This window comes from Equus przewalskii, chromosome 2 (genome assembly GCF_037783145.1).
Source record: "Equus przewalskii isolate Varuska chromosome 2, EquPr2, whole genome shotgun sequence".
Lineage (NCBI taxonomy): Eukaryota > Metazoa > Chordata > Mammalia > Perissodactyla > Equidae > Equus > Equus przewalskii.
Window position 1 is genome coordinate 46,689,697 of NC_091832.1, and position 19,649 is coordinate 46,709,345.

Here is a 19,649-nt window from a genome sequence, read left to right on the forward strand (position 1 = left end):
ACAAGCATGGCGACGTTTGTTTCTGGGAGCCACATCTGGTCTGCGGCCCCGGGAAGATCATCACTCTGTTGTCACACTTGCAGATGTTCGAGACCTTTCAGCAAGGGTTGGGGGCAGCAGGGGCCTCACTCCTTGCCTCTTCCCAGGCCGCGTGGGAGAGCCCAAGGCTGCATTCTGCCCTCATCCCAGCCATGCTGCGAGGCCAGGGCCGGGCGTCTGGAGCAGGCAGCAGTGGAGGTCAGTGGCCGGCGATTTCCTGTGGCCACTAGGGTCTCCGGCCTCCCGTCCCCTGGCTGCCACTCTGCGCAGATCTCACCCCCAGTGCCCTCTTAGGGCGGGTGAAGGCCTTGTGTCCAGAGAAAACCCCTTGCAGGAACTACTTACCTAAGCTCCCGGAGGGTGAGCCGGTGAGAGGTGGAAATGGAAGCTTTATGGTGACTTTTATCTGCAGGCGGGGACGTGGGACAAACTGACCCCCAAGGTGGAAAACGGCCACTGTGCTGTGTCTTTTGACCCTGCTGACCCAGGTGAGGGGGTCTTGACCAGCCCCATCCCTGTCCTGGCTCTGAGAATGGACACACGTGCATGGGGTGGGAACACACACAGCGTGCGAGGGCCAGTGGGTGCTGCCCTACACATCTGCCTTCAAGGGAAACGGCCCCTGTCCCCCGAGTGATGGCAGCATCTTAGCGCACGGTGAGATTCACGCATCTGGCACGTTCTGGCAGCAGCGTTAATACTTGTCATGGTTTCGTTCTATTGAGACCACAGCCTCAGACAGGGCTTTTCCACCCACCACTGGGGACACTTGGGTCTGGATCACTCTCCGCTGTGGGAGGCCATCCTGGGCACTGGAGGGTGTTGAGCAGCGTCCCTGGACTCTATCCACTGTCTCCCAGTGGTGACAGCCAAAAATGTCTCCAGATATTGCCAGTGTCCCCTGGAAGGCAGAGAGGCCTGTGTTGAGAACCAGTGGTCTAAGGTCACTGCTTCTGAGGCAGAAGGCTCTCGCTGCCACTGCTGCCGGGCCTCTGGGAGGATGTGAGTGGGCCGCCCGAGAAGGGGGTTAATCGTAGGAATGGGGTCTGGGGGAGGTGTCCCTGTGAAAGCCATCTGCACCTCTCCCAACGGCACTGGCCGGGCGGCCCGTAGGGAAAACTGTGCTTCCTGGACCCAGGGGAGGGCGAAGGAGGGCTGGGCGGAGGCCCCAGGCTCTAGGAGATTCTGCACGAGAGCCACATGGAGGGGACCCACCCAGGCCGCTTGGTGGGTTTTCTCAGTCCCGCCACACTTCTAGCATCGCGCCTCCATGGCTGGTGCTGGGGATCCGGGAGGCGAAGGAGCTTCTCCAGCTGAGTGTGGGCTGGCTGGACCCGAGGATGACACGACTCTCCACCAGCTGCCCGCAGCGTCACAGTCCTTTGAAGACAGTGTTTCGCTCACTCAGAAGGTGCCGCTGTGAACCGAGCAGAGTTCCAGCCACAGAAAGGATGCCACTGCCAGGCTGGCAGGGGCCCTCTTTCTCCAAGGCGGATCCCCGTCGGGTCTGACCACAAGATCCGCCTGTTCACGGCCCGAGCGAGTGGGAGCACTTGGGCGGTGGGGCTGACGAGCATGATCGGCCCTCCAGGCGGCCTCGTGGGCGTGGCTGTTCACAGAGCAGAAGCCACTTGTCTGCGCCTGGCTGAGGATCCTGGCGGCTCTCGCTGGGTGGGATTCAGGGGCTCCCAGGGTTCCCACTCAGGGTCTGGGGGAGCAAGCTGCAGCCGAGACACAGGCTCTGCGTGGGGGCAAAGCACTGGTCCGTGTGCTTGCTCCAAGGCCCATGGAAGGGGATGCGAAGCCGTCCCACCTGTGTGGAGACCAGCGTCCCAACAGCCTGGACAAAGGATGGCCAGCATCGCCTGTTCCATGGGCGTCCCTGTGGTTTGGGGACTTTCTCGGCAGGGGGTGACCCACCTTCCAGGACCCTGCCTCTGTGTCTGGGCACGAGGGACAGTCAGGGCAGCGCCCGATCTAGCTCCTGGCTCCACCAGCTCCAGCTGCCCCACCTGTCCGCATGATTTCACTTCCCTTGCCCTTGGCCTGCTCGTCTGTAAAATGGGTGCAACGGCAGTGCCTCCTCAAGGGGCTGCCTGAGGCTTGACCAAGACGGCAGACGCAGCAAGTGCTCAGAGGGCTGCCTGCACTGCTGATTTCCCTTCTAAATGCCGCAAACGGGGAAGGGAGGTGGGGCAGGGGGATTCCCCCTCTGGATTTCTCCCTGACCACGCTGCCCTGCTGGAGAATGAGGATTCCAAACACTGTTTCCCTCAATGGGGTGTGACCACTGATGGGTTGGCGGCCACATGTCATACAGCAGATGGCCGTCCACGTCTGCCCGGAGCTCTCCCTCTGACTCCGGGGCTCTCTCACCTTTAGCTTCTCAGCTGAGAGAAGTCAGCTTGGCCGAGAGGGATGGGGGCTTTGGAACAATTCCACTAATACCAGACGTGGCGGGCCGGCTTGGGCCAGGGCCGCGATCCATCTGCATGCCGCATACTGATGTGGGCAAGGAAATTATTTGCTTAAGATTAGGGAAGTTTTGCTAACGCCGTCATGGGAGTCATGGGAAAAGCAAACGGCACGGTTTCCAGAAGAACGTGGAGGGGCCTTGGGCCCTTAAAATTGCACTCGATTCAAGGCGTAGGTGGCAGCTGTCACCTTGTCACCGACAGGCCAATTGTTCTTGTCGGGAGGTGCCCGGATGAGCTGGTGCTGAGTGTCTTCGCCCACATTCATCTCGGATCTCATGGCTGGGCGTGTCGGAGGAGGAGAGTGTCTGGGATCGGCAGGGCGCCCTGATTTCCTGAGACAGCTGGGGGCAGAGCGGGCAGGTGACCTGGAGATCAGGAGGCGAACCCGGCACCCCGTCCAGCTCTGTTTCACGGGGGCAGCGGCTCACCCACCTCCTGCTCTGGCCTCTCATCTGTGTGATCTGAGAGGCGCCGAACGTCCCCATCTGGGGCAGGTGTGAGGGTTACAGGAATGCACGTGTGCAGCGAGCTCAGTGCGGTGCCCAGCATGTCTGCAGCAGGGCGAACGCTGCCCTTCTTTTTATTGTCATTGACACACACCCTCCCAAATCAGGGTCCCTCTGAACCACCCCCCTTTAAGCAAAGCTGCTGTTGAGAAAGCCTCTGCAATCTATTTCTCGGGAGGCATCCATAAGCAAGGGCGTGACATCCTCTCTCCTGGGCACTCCTCACCTGGTGCTCCCCACCTTCTTTGCAGCCTGGCCACTGAGAGCGTAGTGTCTGTGTGTCCTGCGGGGCAGGGGAGGGGGCTGCTCAGGGCTCCAGCACTCAGACCTCGGTGCACGTGTAGCCATCACGTACACCCCCGGAAAGCTCTGCTGGATTGTTTAGTTCAACCCTAGTTTGCTAGACAGAGAAACTGAGGCCAAGCTGCTCCCCACTCTGCTGAAGAAATAGAAAAATAAGGTACGTGTGGGTGAGCCAGGCTGTTAACCCGACCGGAGGACTGTGGGGTGAGCCAAGGGGCAGAGCTGGCCGAGGCGAGGAAGGGTCGGAGGAAAGCCCCATCTGCAGCCATCGCACTATCGCTTTGTACCCAATGCCTGGTGGCCTCCCACCTCCACCTCCTCCAACCTCAGCCCCTCTCTGCCTCAGTGCCCTGAGCCCAGAAGCATCTGCAAGGCCCCGAGCTCCATGGGCCCATTGCACACCGGCAGGTCTGGGTGCTCTGTGGCCCTCGCTCCCACCTCCCCGATCTGGCCTCTAAGGCCTCTCAGAATCTGGTCCCACTGCACCTGGACTTTGTTCCCGTGGTGCTCCCTGCAAAGCTGCCTCCCTCCAGCCTGCTCATCCCAATCACGCTTCCCCGGGTTCTGGAATGCCCCTTCCGGCTGGTCTACACAGGGCCCTGCAGACCCTCACGGTGCAGGCCAGCCCTGCCTCTCCCGACCTGGCCACGCACACGGGGTGCTGCGCCCCCTCCCGAAGCGCCCCCACACTTTGCACGTGCGGCCTGTGCTGCTGAGATATCCCCGCCTGTCTCTGCACGTCTGGGTGTCAGACGCATAGCCTCCTGCCTTCTCCATCCTGGACGGTACCGGCTGGGAGGTGGGGCAGGATTTCAGACGTCCTGGGCCCCGCTTGCTCTGTGATAGCTCCGGAGCCAGAGTTTACTTAGCAAGTTCAAAGGGGAAAGGAAATTGCTCTCCTGCCAGGTTCAGATGGTTCCCGCTGCAAACACCCAGCCACACCCAGCCGCAGCCCTTCTCCAGGGACACTCTCTACGTCAGCACAGGGAAGGTGGCCCTGGGCTCCTGCAGCCCCCGAGGCCCCCGTCCCCCGTCCACCGCTGTGGTCCGTGCCAGTCCCTGTGTTGTCTCCTCCAGTGTCAGCTCTTGAGGGGACCCCCCAAGCCTAGCACCGCCAGCCAAGGAGTGAAGTGAGGAACGCTGTGCCAAGGCCACGCAAAGGTTCTGTATTCTTAGAGTCCCTCCAATATCACGTAATTCAGAATACCTCGTCACCTGACTTTTAATGGATTTCTAGGCATTTAAGGTGTTTCATCATCGCATTCTGGGGAGACAGGCGTCTTGACCAAGAACCAGCTCCCCGCGCGTAGGTGTCGCAGGAGAGCCACCGAGAGCCAGGAGCTCACCACGGCTTCCCCTTCTCTCAGGACCTGGTGGCCAGGCCTGAGTGGGCCGAGCAGCCTGGGGCTCCATCTGCAGGTGGGTCCCCAGGCCCCCTCTTAGTCTCTGGAAAGACCCCTCTGGGCTTGCAGAGCTGCTCTTGGCTGCTCCTCAGAGTGTGGTTGGCTCAGTTGGGGGCTTCAGTTGGGATGACCTTTGGGGTGGGGCTGGGGAGTCCGCAGGCCAGGGCGGCACAGAAGCATGTGGTCACTGGAGGCGGGAGGCCTGGCCTCAAGCCCTGGGTGTCTGGCCGTCCCCAAACTCCCACCAAACCTGAGCTTGGATTGCCTAGTTCTCTCTCTGCAGAGTGCATGGGCCACGACACAGATGAAACGATGATGGGTGGTGAAAAGCCTTGCTGACTGGAGGGTTCCGCCAAAGGGGCCTGGGCCATCACCCATGGATTAAGACCTCAGCCATGGTCAACTCGACACTTCCACAGAGTGTGACTGGCTGACCAGTGGGACTATCCTTGAAAATGGCATTTTGGACAACCCCTAGGACAAATGCAAGGGGCCGCCGATGGCCTCATCACACGCACCCAGGGCTGGGCCACCTCCACGATGTGACCAGAGGTGCCCTGGGCCCTGCCCTCCCTGCCGTGCGGCCAGGCTGAGCCAGCCACTGCAGGGCCCTGGGTGCTGCCGTGAAGGTGAGCAGTGAGCAGATTATCCACTCCAGGCAGATTAGCCACTGCCGTAAACTTTTAGCACACCCCACGCAACACGCATTTCACACCCGGTTAACTTTTATGACAAACTCCAAGAGGAAGAGTGACAGCTAGGGAGTAGAGAGAAGCAGGCAGATCCCAGCCACGAGGGCGACCCCCGGGGGTGTGGGAGTCTGGCTGGGGGCCAGTTGGCGAGCCCTCAGGCGCGGTGGCCACCTTCCCCTCCTCACCCCCATGGCTGGGGCCTGTGGCTCAACACCTGGCTCTGGTTCTGCCTCGGGGCGCCGGCTGGAAACAACCCTCACCCTGGCCCCGCAGGGTCCCAGTGAAGCCCCGGCCACTCTTGGGGACAGGTCTGCATGGTGGGCACCCATAAGCGCACCCTGTGCTTGCACCCAGGCCCCACGTTGGAGGACGCCACCCCCTCCCTGCCTTGCGTCACTTTTGCACACGACACAGAACTTTTATGAGTACCAAATGTGGCCTGACCTACACCCTGAGCTGTCTGTTGTTCCTTAAACCGGGCAGAGGCCCTGGGGGGGGCCCTCAAACTGGGGGCGGGGGGGGCGAGATGGGGGCGGGGGTCACCTAATGTCTGTTTTCAATATGAGGCCAATCACAGCCTTCTTTCTGTTCGGTATAATTTTATACTGGGTGGGTGTATTTAGGGCCTGAATGGCTTGACAGTGATGATTAATACTGTGCATTAGGAGATTCCAGCGCGAGCACTCGGGACAAGCTGCGCCCGCCGTTCTCATCAGATGGTCAAGCCCGCAGGCCTATTAAAAGCAGCAGGAGACCTTGAGGCTTAATCACAGAGGCTGGGCCCGGGAGGGAGAAGAAAGGGAGAGGAAAAGAGAACAAATAAAGTGATAGAGCGGAGAGGGTGGAAATGCTACCGGAATCCGGGCCCCCCCCCCACGCGCAGGGAGCAGCCAGGGAGGGGGCGAGGCAGTGAAGGGGAAAGAGATTGTTGGGGGGGGGGCATTGGGAGAAAAACAATTAAAAACTGCAGCCACTGCCGGAGACCACAGCCCCGTGTGGGGAGGCTGCGAGGGGTGGGCAGCGCCGGGCTGGGGGCAGAAATAAAGAAGCCGTGCGCGGGGTGCAGCCTGAGCCCAGCACTGCGGTGGACAGGAGGTGGATGCACCCCGACACACCGGGTGCTCCCTGAGGACAACCACACACATCCTCTCCCAAGAGTGTCCCCTTTGGACGTAAAGTGTGTGGTCATCCTGCTCTTTATCCTCGGGTCCTCGGGGTCTGGGGAAGGGGGACTGAGCAAGGCCAATGCTGGCTCAGGGGGGCTCCCCTCAGGCACCTGCCCCTCTTCATCCCCAGGGGTCTCAATACCAAGTCACAGCCCTGCAGGGCCTCCTGCTCAGGCTGAGTAAGAGCCTGAGTTCCCACGGGGTCCAGAACCTCACAAAGTGGGCTGGAGAATGGAGGCAGACAATGGCGAGAGAGAGACAGAAAGACAGACAGAGACAGAGAGACAGAAAGAGAAAGAGAGACAGAGACACAGAGAATCATTCCTCTGAATTTTCACATTAAAAAAGTCACCCCCACCTGTCTGAACAGAGGTCAAGGTGCTCCTGGGCTGCGGTCCTGCATGCTCCCCTGCTGTCACCATCCAGAGGGGAGGGGAGCCAGTGGCCCTGGACCTCGCTAAGCCCTTTGGGCTTCCACAGTCTACCCTCAGGACGGGGGAGGGTGGGGTGCCCTCGCAGAGTGGAGACCACCCCTTTGGGGGTCCCACTGCCCAGGCCTGGAGTTGCTTCCTCTCAAGTTCCTCAGAGACAGGTTCTGCAGGGCTCCCGGGACCCCAAGTGGACCCTAGACAGAGTTTTCTCCCCAGACATAGTCCAGCCAAGTCAGAAATCTCCAGCTGGGTCTTCAGAACGCCTGCCCTGAGTAGGGTCTTTTCCACCTAAAAGGCCAGACAGGCCACCCCACGGAAAGCCCTGTCCCGGGTTCCCAGTATCTGCCCATTGCCTGGTGGGCGAGGGCGGCTGGGATGAAGCAGGTGCTGATCAGGGCCTGAGTGGACCCTGGGGGGACACAGGCACTCTGCTCAGACACCCCCAAGCCAGTGCCCATGCACCCTGCCATGCCATGCCTGGCCCAGCGAATGGATGACCACTCCCAAGACGCAGGGCCCACTGGGGGCCCGGTCTGGGTCTGGGAGACAGCTCATGCCAGCTCCATGGTCCCTAGTGGGCCAGCCTGTGCCTCCACCCAGGAGGGCCAAGCAAACGCACAGCAGCACAGACAGTTCCCACTCTCTGAGGGCTATTTTTGGAAATGGTTTTCTGATTTGCTTTTCTCCCAGGCTGCAGAATGAAAAGAGTTGAAGTGAGCCCTGACACCTCCTTAGAGTGGACTCTGCAAGGACTGGGGCTGTGTGCCCCAGAAAGGATAGGACTGGCCAAGCACCATCCACCTGGGCACAAAAATGTGAAGCCCAGGAGGAAACCATTGGGCGCTGCATCGGGAAGATTCCTCACAGACACAGCGCTCTGGCCCGGGGAGGCAGTGGCGTGGCTGGGCCGCCTGGCTCTGCCTTCACATTGGAGGAGGCCCCTGGACACCCAGGGCCGGCTGCCATCCAGGAAGCTGCCTATGACGTGAGCCCTGCCCGCCACCCTGAGGCCCTTGATGAAACCGAGCTGTGCCCAACACCCACTGGCAGGACCAGGCCCTCCTGCTTCCTCCGCCCATCCCTGCTCGCAGCGGAGCCCCACCCCATCCATGGCCCCAGGGTGAGAGGCCCTGGGATAGCCTGGGCTGTTGGCATCCTGAGGGAGCCGTGCTGGCCCCCGGGCACGTATCTTTGCACTAACATACATCTCGTCTGGGCCAGAGCTTCACGCTTGCACACTCACCAAGCTAGACCCTGGCCGCAGAGCCCTGGGCCTGCCCGGGCTTCGAGAGCATTCCGAGCAGAGGAGATCTCACAGGACAGCTCAGCCATGGAGCCTCAAAGACCTCCATGGACATAGGAGCTGACCCTTGACCTGGGAGGGAAGAGAAGGCGGGCCTGGGCTGGCTGTGAGGGACGCCTGCGCCCCACTGGCTGACAGCTGCCCTGTGTTCTGCTGCCCTCCGCCACCAGCACACGGGCCCAGGGTTTCCCCTTGCCTGTCTCAGAACAAGGACGCCTGCTGGGCTTAGGATGACCGCCTGAACTGAGCGGGTGCTGGGCACCGACGGGCGGCGACAGACGGCCGCGCTCCCCGCTGCTGCCACTTGCTGGGCGCCTGACCCCAGGTTATCAGGGGCAGCAGCTTGGGCGATGACCTCATTAAGCATGGTGGCCACGTCAGCACCTTTCTGAAGCCCCTTTTATCACTCACAGCGTGCCGGTGCGGCCCCGTCTGCACCTCCTCCCCGACACCAACTCTATCTTATCTCCCTCGGGGTGGGGACCCTCGCTGGGAGCCAGAGAGTAGGGTCTGGGAATGCTGCGTCCAGACAGCCCGGCCATCGGCCGCTGACACAGGCAGGGGTGGGCCAGAGCAGTGGCCTGCCGTTTCTCGCTGACAGAATTGTACAGAAACGCATTGACTTCTGGCTCCTAAAATTCAATAATAGCTACAGTGATCGTGCACACAAAGCCCCAGGCCTCTCCTGCCACCATCCTGCACTAGGTGCCTGGCCCCCACCACCCCGCCAAAGGCATGCTCCCTCCTGTGGCTCACTGCAGTGTGGGCCCCCAGCGGGGGACAGAACAACTGTCCCGTGAGGAACCTAGTTGCTGGTGTCAGGAGCCCTGCATGTGGCTCGATGGCACCCGGCTTTCAAGGTCACCTCCCAAGAGGGCCTTCTTGAGTTCGAGGACTGGGCCCACCCCAGAGAGGCGAGGCCTGCAGAAGCTCACTGCCCCTCTGCACCGCCCAGCATGCTCAGGCCGCCTCGTGGGCAGTGAAAGCCATGCCCACCGCTCTGATGAAGACGCTGCTCTGCCGCCCTGCCCTTGGCCCGCGATTGTAGGATTTTAGGGCTGGTGCCGAGCAGCTGTCCCTCCTGCTTGCCTCCCTCCTCCGTTCAGCTTCTCCCTGGGCCTCTGCACGAATACCGAAAAGGAACCCAGCCAGGCAGCAAATGTTTGTTCCAGAAAGCTCAGGGCCCAAGCCCAGTGTCTGAAGGCAGTGGGGGCCGGGCAGCACCCGGAGATCCCTGGCCAGCCAGCCGGCCTCATCCTCACCACTGAAATGGGTACAAAAATGCCTGGGGGCCCAGGGTCTTAGGTGGGGCCTGGGCCACTGGGCTGGTGCCTGGGGCTGGGGGCCACTTCTGCCCCTCCATGCTGTGCTCCACTCCCGCCCTCTCTGTGCTCTGGGCAAAGCTCTGCTTCCTGCCGCCATGGAGGGTCCTTCTGCCCAGCAGTCCTGCACGAGGCCAGAGTAGCCTGATCTGCAGCTCGGTTCTGGCCTAGGCAAGACGAGCCACTGAAAGACACAGCCCAGGGTCCAGAATCTCAGGGGAACCCAGGGCCTGGCACCTTCCCTGTGGATGCCCAGAGGACCCCGCAGCCACAGGGATGGGCCAGGAGTGGCTGCTATGCAGGACCAGGCGGCTGCCCCTATGCTGCAGGGGCCTCAGGGGCCTCGGGTGCCAGTGCTCACCTGGGGAAGTGCGGGGAATTTGGGGTGGGGACCAGGGCCAGGTCGGGATTGGAGCAGGCTGCAGCTTGCTCTCACTGGGGCCCCGAGCTTGGCCTGTTCCTTAGCCCAGGACCTACCTGTCCACCATGGTCACACCCCAGAAGTCTGAGAAGCACCAATCCACACACCAAAATGGTCAGTGACTCCTCCACATGATTCAGGCTCACACTTCCCCAAGCCCTTGCACCAACTGACCCTGTCCAGCAGGGGGAGATGGCCATAACTAGCCTCATGTGCTGCCACCCCGGCTGGTCCCTGGCTGCCCCCTGCATTCATTCCACAGACACTGGTTGAGCACCCACTGCATGCAGACCTCTGCCCTGGGTGCAGAGGTGGAGGGCTGGCCTTCCAGAAGCACATGGACACCACATGTCAGTGGGACCTAAGTCACCCCCCTGGCCAGGCCCAGGGAGCTCTGGACTCCTTCCAGGGCTGGTGCTGGGGAACCAGTGGCTGTGCCAGAACATGCAGAGGCTCCGAGGGGTCTCTCTCTCGCTCCCTTGGCCTGGCTTTCCATCTGGAATGGGGGCCGAGGTCCCTCTCAGCATCTGGGCTTACTCTTGGCTGCCCCGGTGACTCTCTGCATGTCTGCCTGGGGTAGAACCTCGTGGAAGATCACAACCCTAGGGCAAGTGGCCTGCGAGGAGAAGTCCCCCGTCCCTTCCTGCTTTCCCAGGGCCACACACTGTCTTGGACTCCTTCCGGTCCCCAGGACAAGACTCGGAAGCTGGACCATCTGAGCACCTTCTCAGGTCCTTGAGGAGGTCACGGCGAGCCTGCAAGATGTTTCCCAGGCTGTCCTGAGTCTGGGTCAGCCCCCATCGTCGGTGCTGAGCACTTTTGAGGAAGGATCAGGTTGCAGCACGAACCGCTGAGACAGATGTCATGGGCTGTCTCAGAGGAAAACACGACACTTAGGGAGAGGGATGGCAGAGCCACATGGAAACAATCGGAAGGACTTGCTCCAGAGCCAACTCAAACGATTGATCAAATGTTCAGTGTGTTCAGCCAGTCCACAGATATGTGCCAGGCACTGGCTGGACACCAAGGACAGGCGCGCGTCTGAGGTAGCCCTCCCCTCACGGAGCCACCAACCCACATCTCAAAGAAGACTGGGTGCTGTGTGGGGCGCCAGGAGCCACCCCTGGCTTCGGTTCAGCTGCGGCAGGAAGAGGCATGGGTGTGTGCATCCGGAAGGGCAGTGGACACCGTTCTGAGCCTGCTCGGAGGATGAAGACAGTGGACCTGATTGGCCATCAAGACAGATTTCAAGGAGGAAATGGTTTTTGCACAACCCCCAGGAGACAGGGGAGACCAGTGAGAGGAAGGAGACCCCAGGACAGAAGGGATGTGGGAGAGGGTCGTGTGGAAGCCTCTGGTGTCCTGGGGGGAGCACCGGGCACTGAAGAGGACTGATGCAGAATCCGGCTGGGGCACGTTGGGGGAACGGCGGCACTTCCCAAATGTCCGACTCGTGTATTCGGATGGATGCCACCTCCCGCCAGGCTGGCCCGGCGTCTGGCCCAAGACCCCTGACTGTCCGCAGCCCCCTCCTCCACAGCAGCCACGTCAGCAGCCTGAGGCTCATCCGCTGTAAACCCGGCGCCCCTCGCTGGCTTGGTGCAGAACTCAAAGCATAGACACCTCGACGTGCAGGGGGAGGGCACTGCCGCTCAGCACCGTGGGGCAGAGCCAACCAGAGAAACAAAGAGGGAAACCTGATAAACAGTTTCCATATCCAACATTTTCCACATTCAATTATTTTTAAATTAAATAATCTCTCCGTAGGAGAAAGAGGAAAGTTCCCGCTCAGCTCAGCCTTGCCAGGCCTTACAAAGCCCACATTGTGGGGCCCTGATGGAGACCGAGTCTCCTTGGAGCCCGCCCCTCAATGCCCCCTTTTATACTCATGCTCAGAGGCAGCCCCTCAGACTGCCCCTGCGCGGTGGAGACCCTGGCCCACAGCCACATGGCCTCAGTGGGGCTCTTGTCGGCTCCTGGGAGCCCGGGGTGTGGGCAACGAGCAGCTCTAGGTGGAGTGAAAAGGCCGCCAAGAAAAACTGAGCTACGGAAGGCAGCAGGGGAGATCTGAGGGGTGGCTGGGATGGGGGTTCTGCTGTGCCCATACGACACATTCAGGACCAACAGCTGGAAGAGCATGGGGTTTGCAGTCAGCCCATTGGGATTCCAGACCCAAGTCCTCTTCCTGCCAGGCAGGTGTGGTCAGGTGAGGTACTTAACCAGTTTCAACTTCATGATCGCCAGCTGTAAAAAGGGAATGACGTGCGTGCTAGTACTTCCCAGGGCTGCAGCGAGGATGACGGAACAAGGTCATTTGGAGGTTCCCATTCTAGTAATGGTAGAATAGCTTGTGTTGGACTCACCCTCCTGCAGATAACAATTATACACTCTGCACAAAATATTTATAAAAGGATTCGATCCGACAAAGGCTTAATATCCATAATATATAAAGAACTCACACAGCTCAACAACAAAAAATCAAACAACCCGATCAAAAAATGGGCAGGGGACGTGAACAGACATTTCTACAAAGAAGATATATGGATGGCCAATAGACACATGAAAAGATGCTCATCATCACTCATCATCAGGGAAATGCAAATCAAAACTACACTAAGATATCACCTTACACCTGTTAGAATGGCAAAAATAACCAAAACAAAAAGTGACAAATGTTGGAGAGATTGTGGAGAAAAAGGAACCCTCATACACTTTTGGTGGGAATGCAAACTGGTGCAGCCACTGTGGAAAACAGTATGGAGATTTCTCAAAAAATTAAAAATAGAAATACCATATGACCCAGCCATCCCACTACTGGGTATCTATCCAAAGAACTTGAAATCAGCAATTCCAAAAGTCCCATGCACCCCTAAGTTCATTGCAGCATTATTTACCATAGCCAAGATGTGGAAGCAGCCTGAGTGCCCATCAACTGATGATTGGATAAAGAAGATATGGTACTATATATATACAATGGAATACTACTCAGCCATAAAAAAGGATAAAATTGTCCCACTCACAACAACATGGATGGGCCTTGAGGGTATTATGTTAAGTGAAATAAGCCAGATAGAGAAAGAAAAACTCTGTATGACTCCACTCATAGGTGGGAGTTAAACATATGGACAAAGAGAATTGATTGGTGGTTACTAGGGGAAAGGGGGGGTGGGGGGAGGGCACAAAGGGTGAAGTGGTGCACCTACAATATGACTAACAATAATGTACAACTGAAATTTCATAAGGTTGTAAACTATCATAATCTTAATAAAAAGTTTAAAAAAGATTTGAAGGCATTAGAGAGTGACTAAAAGCAGGTAGAAACTGAAGGGGTTTGACCCTTGAAAGAAGGAACTGCATGGTGAAGTCCACAATTATCTGGTTTTTCCCTTGAGGCTGCCACCCAGTCCACTCAGCAAGGGGCAGCTAGAAATCCAGCAGAAACCTGCAGTCTCATCAGATTGAGGCATCAGAGGATGGGGTTGGAGGTTGCCAAAGCAGCTGTAAATTGAGGGAGGAAATCCTGGAAAGGAAAGGGCCACAGACAGGTGATCCCCAGTGTGCATCCAAACCCCCCCCACCCCCTAGAATCTTGGACTGCCTCCTGCACCGCCCATGCTTGGGGGAGACTGCAAGGAGCCCAGTGAATGGCAATAGCTGGAAGGTGAGAGAGCTGAGCAAGGATTTCATCTGCTGCCCACCATAGCAGGGGAAAGAGAATCTTGAATTTGAGTCCCAATGACTTAGGGGGCCTTGGTGAACATCTCTGGTTTGCCATTAAAAGCTTAGAAGCTCGATGCCTTGAGAGCAAAGCCTGCATCCTGAGACTAAGAGTGAAACTGAAACAGACACATCCTAACCAACTATAGTCAAGCTTCTGCAAGGGGAGTTCAAGGTGAGAAGCCAGTCACTGAAAGGTCTGCTGGAACAAGAACCAACACTGTTCAAAGGAGGATCACAGAATCCAGAGTTTCTCCAAGGACCATCTGCAATGTCCAATGCAGCAAAATTTTTAAAAAATTACTAAATGTACAAAGACACAGGAAAATGTGACTCATAGTCAAGGGAAAGATTAGTCAAGACAAACCAACACTGATATGACCTAGAAGTTATAATTAGCAGACAAAAACTTTAGAGCAGCTATTGTAAACATGTCCAAAGACTTAAAGGAAAAGACAATCATAAGGAATGAACAGATAGGGAACACCACCAGAGAAATGGAAAATGTAATGAAGAACCAGACAGAATTCTAGAAGTGAAAAGTACAACGCATGAAATGAACAAGGCCCTGGACAGGCTGTTAATAACAAGTTGGAAATTGTGGAAGAAAGAGTAGGTGAACTTGAAGACAGAGCCATACAAATGATCCAATCTAAATGACAGGAAAAGTACTGAAACAAAATGAACAGAGCCCAAGTGGCCTGTGGACAACATCTGATAGATGTATAATTGGAGGCCCAGAAAGAGAGAGGAGACAGGAAATGGAACAGAAAAAGAATTTGGAAAGAAATGGCTGAAAAAAGACTAAACACACACACAGACACGATCTACTAACAAAAAAGGAAACCAAAGGCAGGCCAAATACTGGAGAAAATGTTTGTAATACATATAAATAACTAAGGACTTGTATCCAGAATGTATAGAGATCTAAAAATCAACAAATAAAAAGACAAACAATTCAATTAAAAAAAATGGACAAAAGACTTGAACATTTTACAAAAGCAGTTACACAGTTAACACCCAAGGCTAACGAGCACAAGACGTGAAAATACGCTCAGCATATTACTCACCAGGAAAATGCTTACTGAAACCACGATGAGATAGTATTTCACACCCACTAAAATGGTTAAAATATAGAAGATTGACAACACCATGCCAGTGAGGACTGAGCAGCCAGAACACTCGCCCGTTACTGGTGGGATGCAACATAGCTCATCACTTTGGAAAACACCTTGGCGATGTCTTATAGATTTAGATATACGCTTACCCTGCGGCCCCACAATTTTACTTCTCGACAAATTACACAAGATAAGTGAAAACTTAGGTCCTCAAAAATGCTGGTACATGAATGTTCATGGCAACTATATTCATAATAGCCCAAATCTAGAGACAACCCAGAATGCTCACCCACAAGACAATGGATAAACAACCTGTGACATATTCACGCCACGAGATACTACTCTGTGAGAGTAAAGAATGAGCTGCTGACAAGCGCGACGGCGTGGGTGACTCTCACACCATGATGTGAGCGGAAGAAGCTACAGAAGAATACAGACTGTGTGAGTCTCTTTGTAGGAAGATTTGTGAAACAAATCTAAGGGGGTGGAAATCAGAAAGGTGGTTGTCCACCTGCCCTTGGGGAGTACTGACTGGAAATGGCAGGAGCGATGGAAATACCCTCTGTCTTGGTGCTGGTGGTAGTTACGTCAAAAGTCATCCCAGTGTACACTCGCGATGTGTGCAGTTTATCATCTACATCACGCATCGTACATGCGGGGCCGCTGAGGCCAGGCTGCCAGGGTTTGAGTCTCAGCTCCACCACTGGCTAGATGGGAGACTGTGCGAGTCCTAGACCCTCCCAGGGCCTCAGGTCTCTGAGTCATAAAATGGGGACAGTCAACCACGTGGGTTGTTGTAGCAGCTGAATGAGATACCCAGGTAACACCTAGAACAGGGTTGGCCCTGAAGAAAATGCTCAACCCTTGTTAGCTCTTGCAGTTTTTCATATAGAGTGGGCTGGAGGTCCATTCAGCGTTTACAGAATTTTCAGCACGTTCACAAGCTGTGGATGCGTCATCTAGCAAGCTGCCTTCCCTGTGGGCAGACAGCAGGCGTGGAGGAAGGTGCCGCCGACTTAGTGGGTGGCCTGGCCGCTCCCATCTGCCCCGGTGGCTTCCCCAGATATGTGGTTGTTCATTTCTCTCTTCTGGAGCTTCCCATGAGGAACTCGACGTTTTCAGGAGTGGGTCAACACTTCAGAAACACTCAAGAACTCCCCCAGGGACCTGCTGGACTCCAGGCTTATTTCTGGGGTTCAGAGGGGAGTGTGTCAGCAGCAGGGGGGAGCCGTGCTGGCACGGAGCTGCCCTCAGAGGCCAGTGGGCGTGCCTCGCCAGTGCCTCCTGCTGGCTGAGCAAAGCAGGCCTGAAAAGCGCGCCTTAAACCGTGGTCTGAATGGGCCTTACGCTAGTTTCGAATTATGATATTTCTGATCTTTGGATTAAGAAAGTGTGTGTGCTTTCTGACATCCTGGCTTCCTCACTTTTGCTGGCTCCCCCCGGTGGGCCACACTGGCCAGGCTGGCCTGACACACTAGTGGAGGCTATTGGACATCCTGGGTCACTAGCATCAGGGGACGTTTACCTGGCATCTGCCTCCCTCAACAGACCAGAAGCTCCCGGAGTGTCCGCATATTCCCCAGCCCCTGGCACATGGCCTGGCCTCTGCTGGGCGAGAGGGAGATGAGTGAGCTCCTGTCACTGCCTCTGTGTCCTGCCCCTGACCAGCTGGGGTGCAAACCTGGCGGGGGATAAGACAGTTGCATCTGTAAACTCTGCCAGGTGTTGGTCATGGCATGAGTGCTCTGCACTGGAGGGTCTGGTCAGTCCCAGGACATCCTTGTGCTACGTGGATGCTCATCCCATTATGGCGACAGGGAAGTGAAGGCTTAGACTGAGCCAGCCACTTGGCTGGTGACAGCCTGCCGCTTCATGCATCCCGCTCCCCAGCCTGGGGCCTTCAGCGCCCCACTGCCCAGCTGGAGAGTGTCCTGGGCACATGGTCCACTTCCTCCAGGGCGGCCCCCGGCAGCTCTGTCCTCTGGAAGCACACCCTGAAGCATTCAGTTTTGCTCCTCTTGCCCCGTCCGGAGGGGCATGGCGGGGGCCTTCCTCGGGCCACTGCGTGACTTCTGCTCCCTGTCCCACCAATCCTGTTGGCTCTTAATTTCATAAAGAGGCCATTGTTCATCTAGATGGTCTTTACAAAAGCAAGTCCCCAGCGAGTGGAAACATTTAGTTAATAATTTAACACTGTGCTGTCTGCTGAATTTTCAGGCCCTTAAATAAGATCGATGGAGCTAACAATTGGCTTATTGAGTTTGCAGGCTCTGTTTCCTAAAGACACAGACGAGCGTGGAAGGGATGGCTGTGCCGTGGGGGAGGGGAGCACCATGCAGGAGAAAAAATGTAGATGGTATTGATGCAAGTTGTCAAAAATAATTGTTTTATTTTCCCTGGGAATGTTCCAGGTGCCCCCGGATGCAGTGATCCATGACGCTGGCTCTCCAGGAGCAGGAGTGTGGCATTTATCGGTGTTTCGCTGCCTGCCCTGAGATGCTCATCAGGGGCACGCCTGTGCCTCATTACCTGACTGTCTCTCCCTAAGTGTTTTGGGAGGGAGGCGACAGGAAGGAGAGGCAGTGAGCTGCACCTCCCTTCTGCTGGTCTCCGAGGGGCAGGCAGGAGCCTGGGGCCTCTTCCCGGAGGGGTGGGGGTGTCTGAGTCTGTGTGGGGGTTTCGGGGATGCTCTGGGACAAAGGGAGCCAGGGCAACCTCGAGGGACGGTCCACAGGCGGGAGACACAAGAGGAAGTGGGCTCAGGCCACGGGGGCCAGACGCCAGGAAGAACTCGGCTGGCCCCGCCAGGGACCCGAGGGAAGCCCCAGACCCGGAACTCCCCCAAGGCCTCTTTCCCAGAAGAAAGTGGGACCAGGCTCCCCGGCAGCCCCAGAGCAGGAGAGAGGCTTGGGAGCATGCACCCCGTCCCAGTGCCTGCCCATCTGTGGTTCTCCCACTTTCAGCCGGCTGCCCGGAGGAACCACACCTTCCCCAGAACGAGAGACCATCCACTCCCAGCACCCAGCCCCCCGGCCCCGTGGCTTTCTTCTTCCCTGTGAGTGGACGGCTCTCTCTTGGTTTGGGCAGTTGGTGGAATGCGCTGGGGAGGTGAGGGCAAGTTGGCCCCACCTCACACGTTTCTTGTGCCAGGGCCTCCCCTCCTCGGGGGCAGGCGGTGAGGTATCACCTTCACTGTCACTGGAGATGGTGGGGCCTTGTGAGACCAAAGTGATGGTCTCTCCGAAGCCCCCTCCCACGCCCATCCAGCCTCTTGCCTGTGTCCCTTTGCTGGGGATGACACCTCGCTGTCCAAGTCCCAGCCCACCCAGGGCCTCCTCCAGGGAGCCCTTGGGGATTCGCCAGGTGGAGGCAAACACCCTCTGCACCGTGCTCTGATCCCTTTCCAGGGCCCTGCTGACCGCCCGGGGGCTGTCATCACTTGTCCATCCGTCCATCCACTCACGATTCCACAGCATGGATGCACCAAGGCCTGCATGGGCCTGGCTCCGGGCAGGGGCCAAGGGTGCCAAGACGGGCGGACACCTCCTGTCCCCGGAAGGCTGTTTCCACCGGGGGGAGTGCCTCACAAAAGGTGGTTTGGCTACCAGTGGCTGGAGGACAGAGTGGCCAGGAAACTGCTCCAGGAGGCGAAAGGTCAGGGGACGCCTCTGAGTCCCTGGAAGACAGGACCTAGGAAGGGCAGAGTGGAGTAAATGGTTCAGAAGCTCCCTGTTCATAGCCTGGAAGCTTTGAATCCCCCCAGAGAAGAGCTCCAAGGCTGCTCGTCACCCTCAGAATTGAGTCTGTCCTGCTATCTCGAGTTTGAGGAGCTCAGCACAGCTCCCCCGAGAGGGACAGAAATGGTCTAGCGGCTGCTGTTGCACAGTGCTCCCTCGGCCACCCATCTTTGCAGGCTCTGTCTGCCCTGGTCGGCTCCAGACTCGCCAGCTCCCAGCTCGGCGCCGGGAAAACGTGGCACATGGTGTGGTGGTATGTCCTCCTAGAGAGGGACCTGGCCCCATCCATGCTCAGAAACCTTCTACCTTATTGGCATCTGGAACCCCAGGAGGGTATTGGGCCACGAGCCCCTGGGTTCCAGGAGTTTCCCCAGCCAGCCGAGCGGTGCAGCCCTGGTTATCAGCACCAGAGCCAAACCTAGGCAGATACTCATCAGCTGCCTGCCCTGGGCAGACAGACAGACGGGCAGCACTCCCGGCCCCCACCTTGAAAGGAGCCTCTACAATCAGGAAGTCGGGTTGGGGGCCCAGGGCTCTGAGGTTCTTGCTTCTTGGTTCGTTGCTCAGATAACAGGGGTGAATGGAGCGTCCTGGGCCGACAGTGCGTCGTGATAAGCCCAAAGGCCGAGTGTCCAGGGGGCCTCTCTTCCCCGGCCCAGAGCAGGGAGGGGAGATCCCGACCCTGACAGCACCTCTCATCCAAGGGCACGGAATTTCTGGCAGCGCACGGAAGCCCTGGCATTGTGGTGGGGGCGGGGGGCATGTCCTATTTCCCCCTTGATGGTCAGATCCCCCTCTCTCCTCAGATGAGGTCTCCCTTGGAAGTGCCAGGTCAGGTCACTCACAGCCCCCTCAAAAGAATTCGGCTTATTTTTTTCTCTAGAAGGATAAGGATTGAAAAAATGAACACTGTGGCCGGACCCTCACAGAACTGGAGGCTCTCTGTGGTCTGTGCGTGTGTACACATGTGGGTCTGTGTGTGCCTGTGGGTCTGTGTGCATGTGCCTGCACATA

The 19,649-nt window shown here is 57.4% G+C and overlaps 1 protein-coding gene across 11 annotated transcripts in view; it reads right to left on the minus strand.

Moving 5' to 3' along the window:
* PRDM16 (PR/SET domain 16) overlaps positions 1-19,649 on the minus strand; it is a 347,520-nt gene that overhangs the window by 76,777 nt on the left and 251,094 nt on the right. The gene's annotated exons all lie outside the window — the stretch shown is intronic.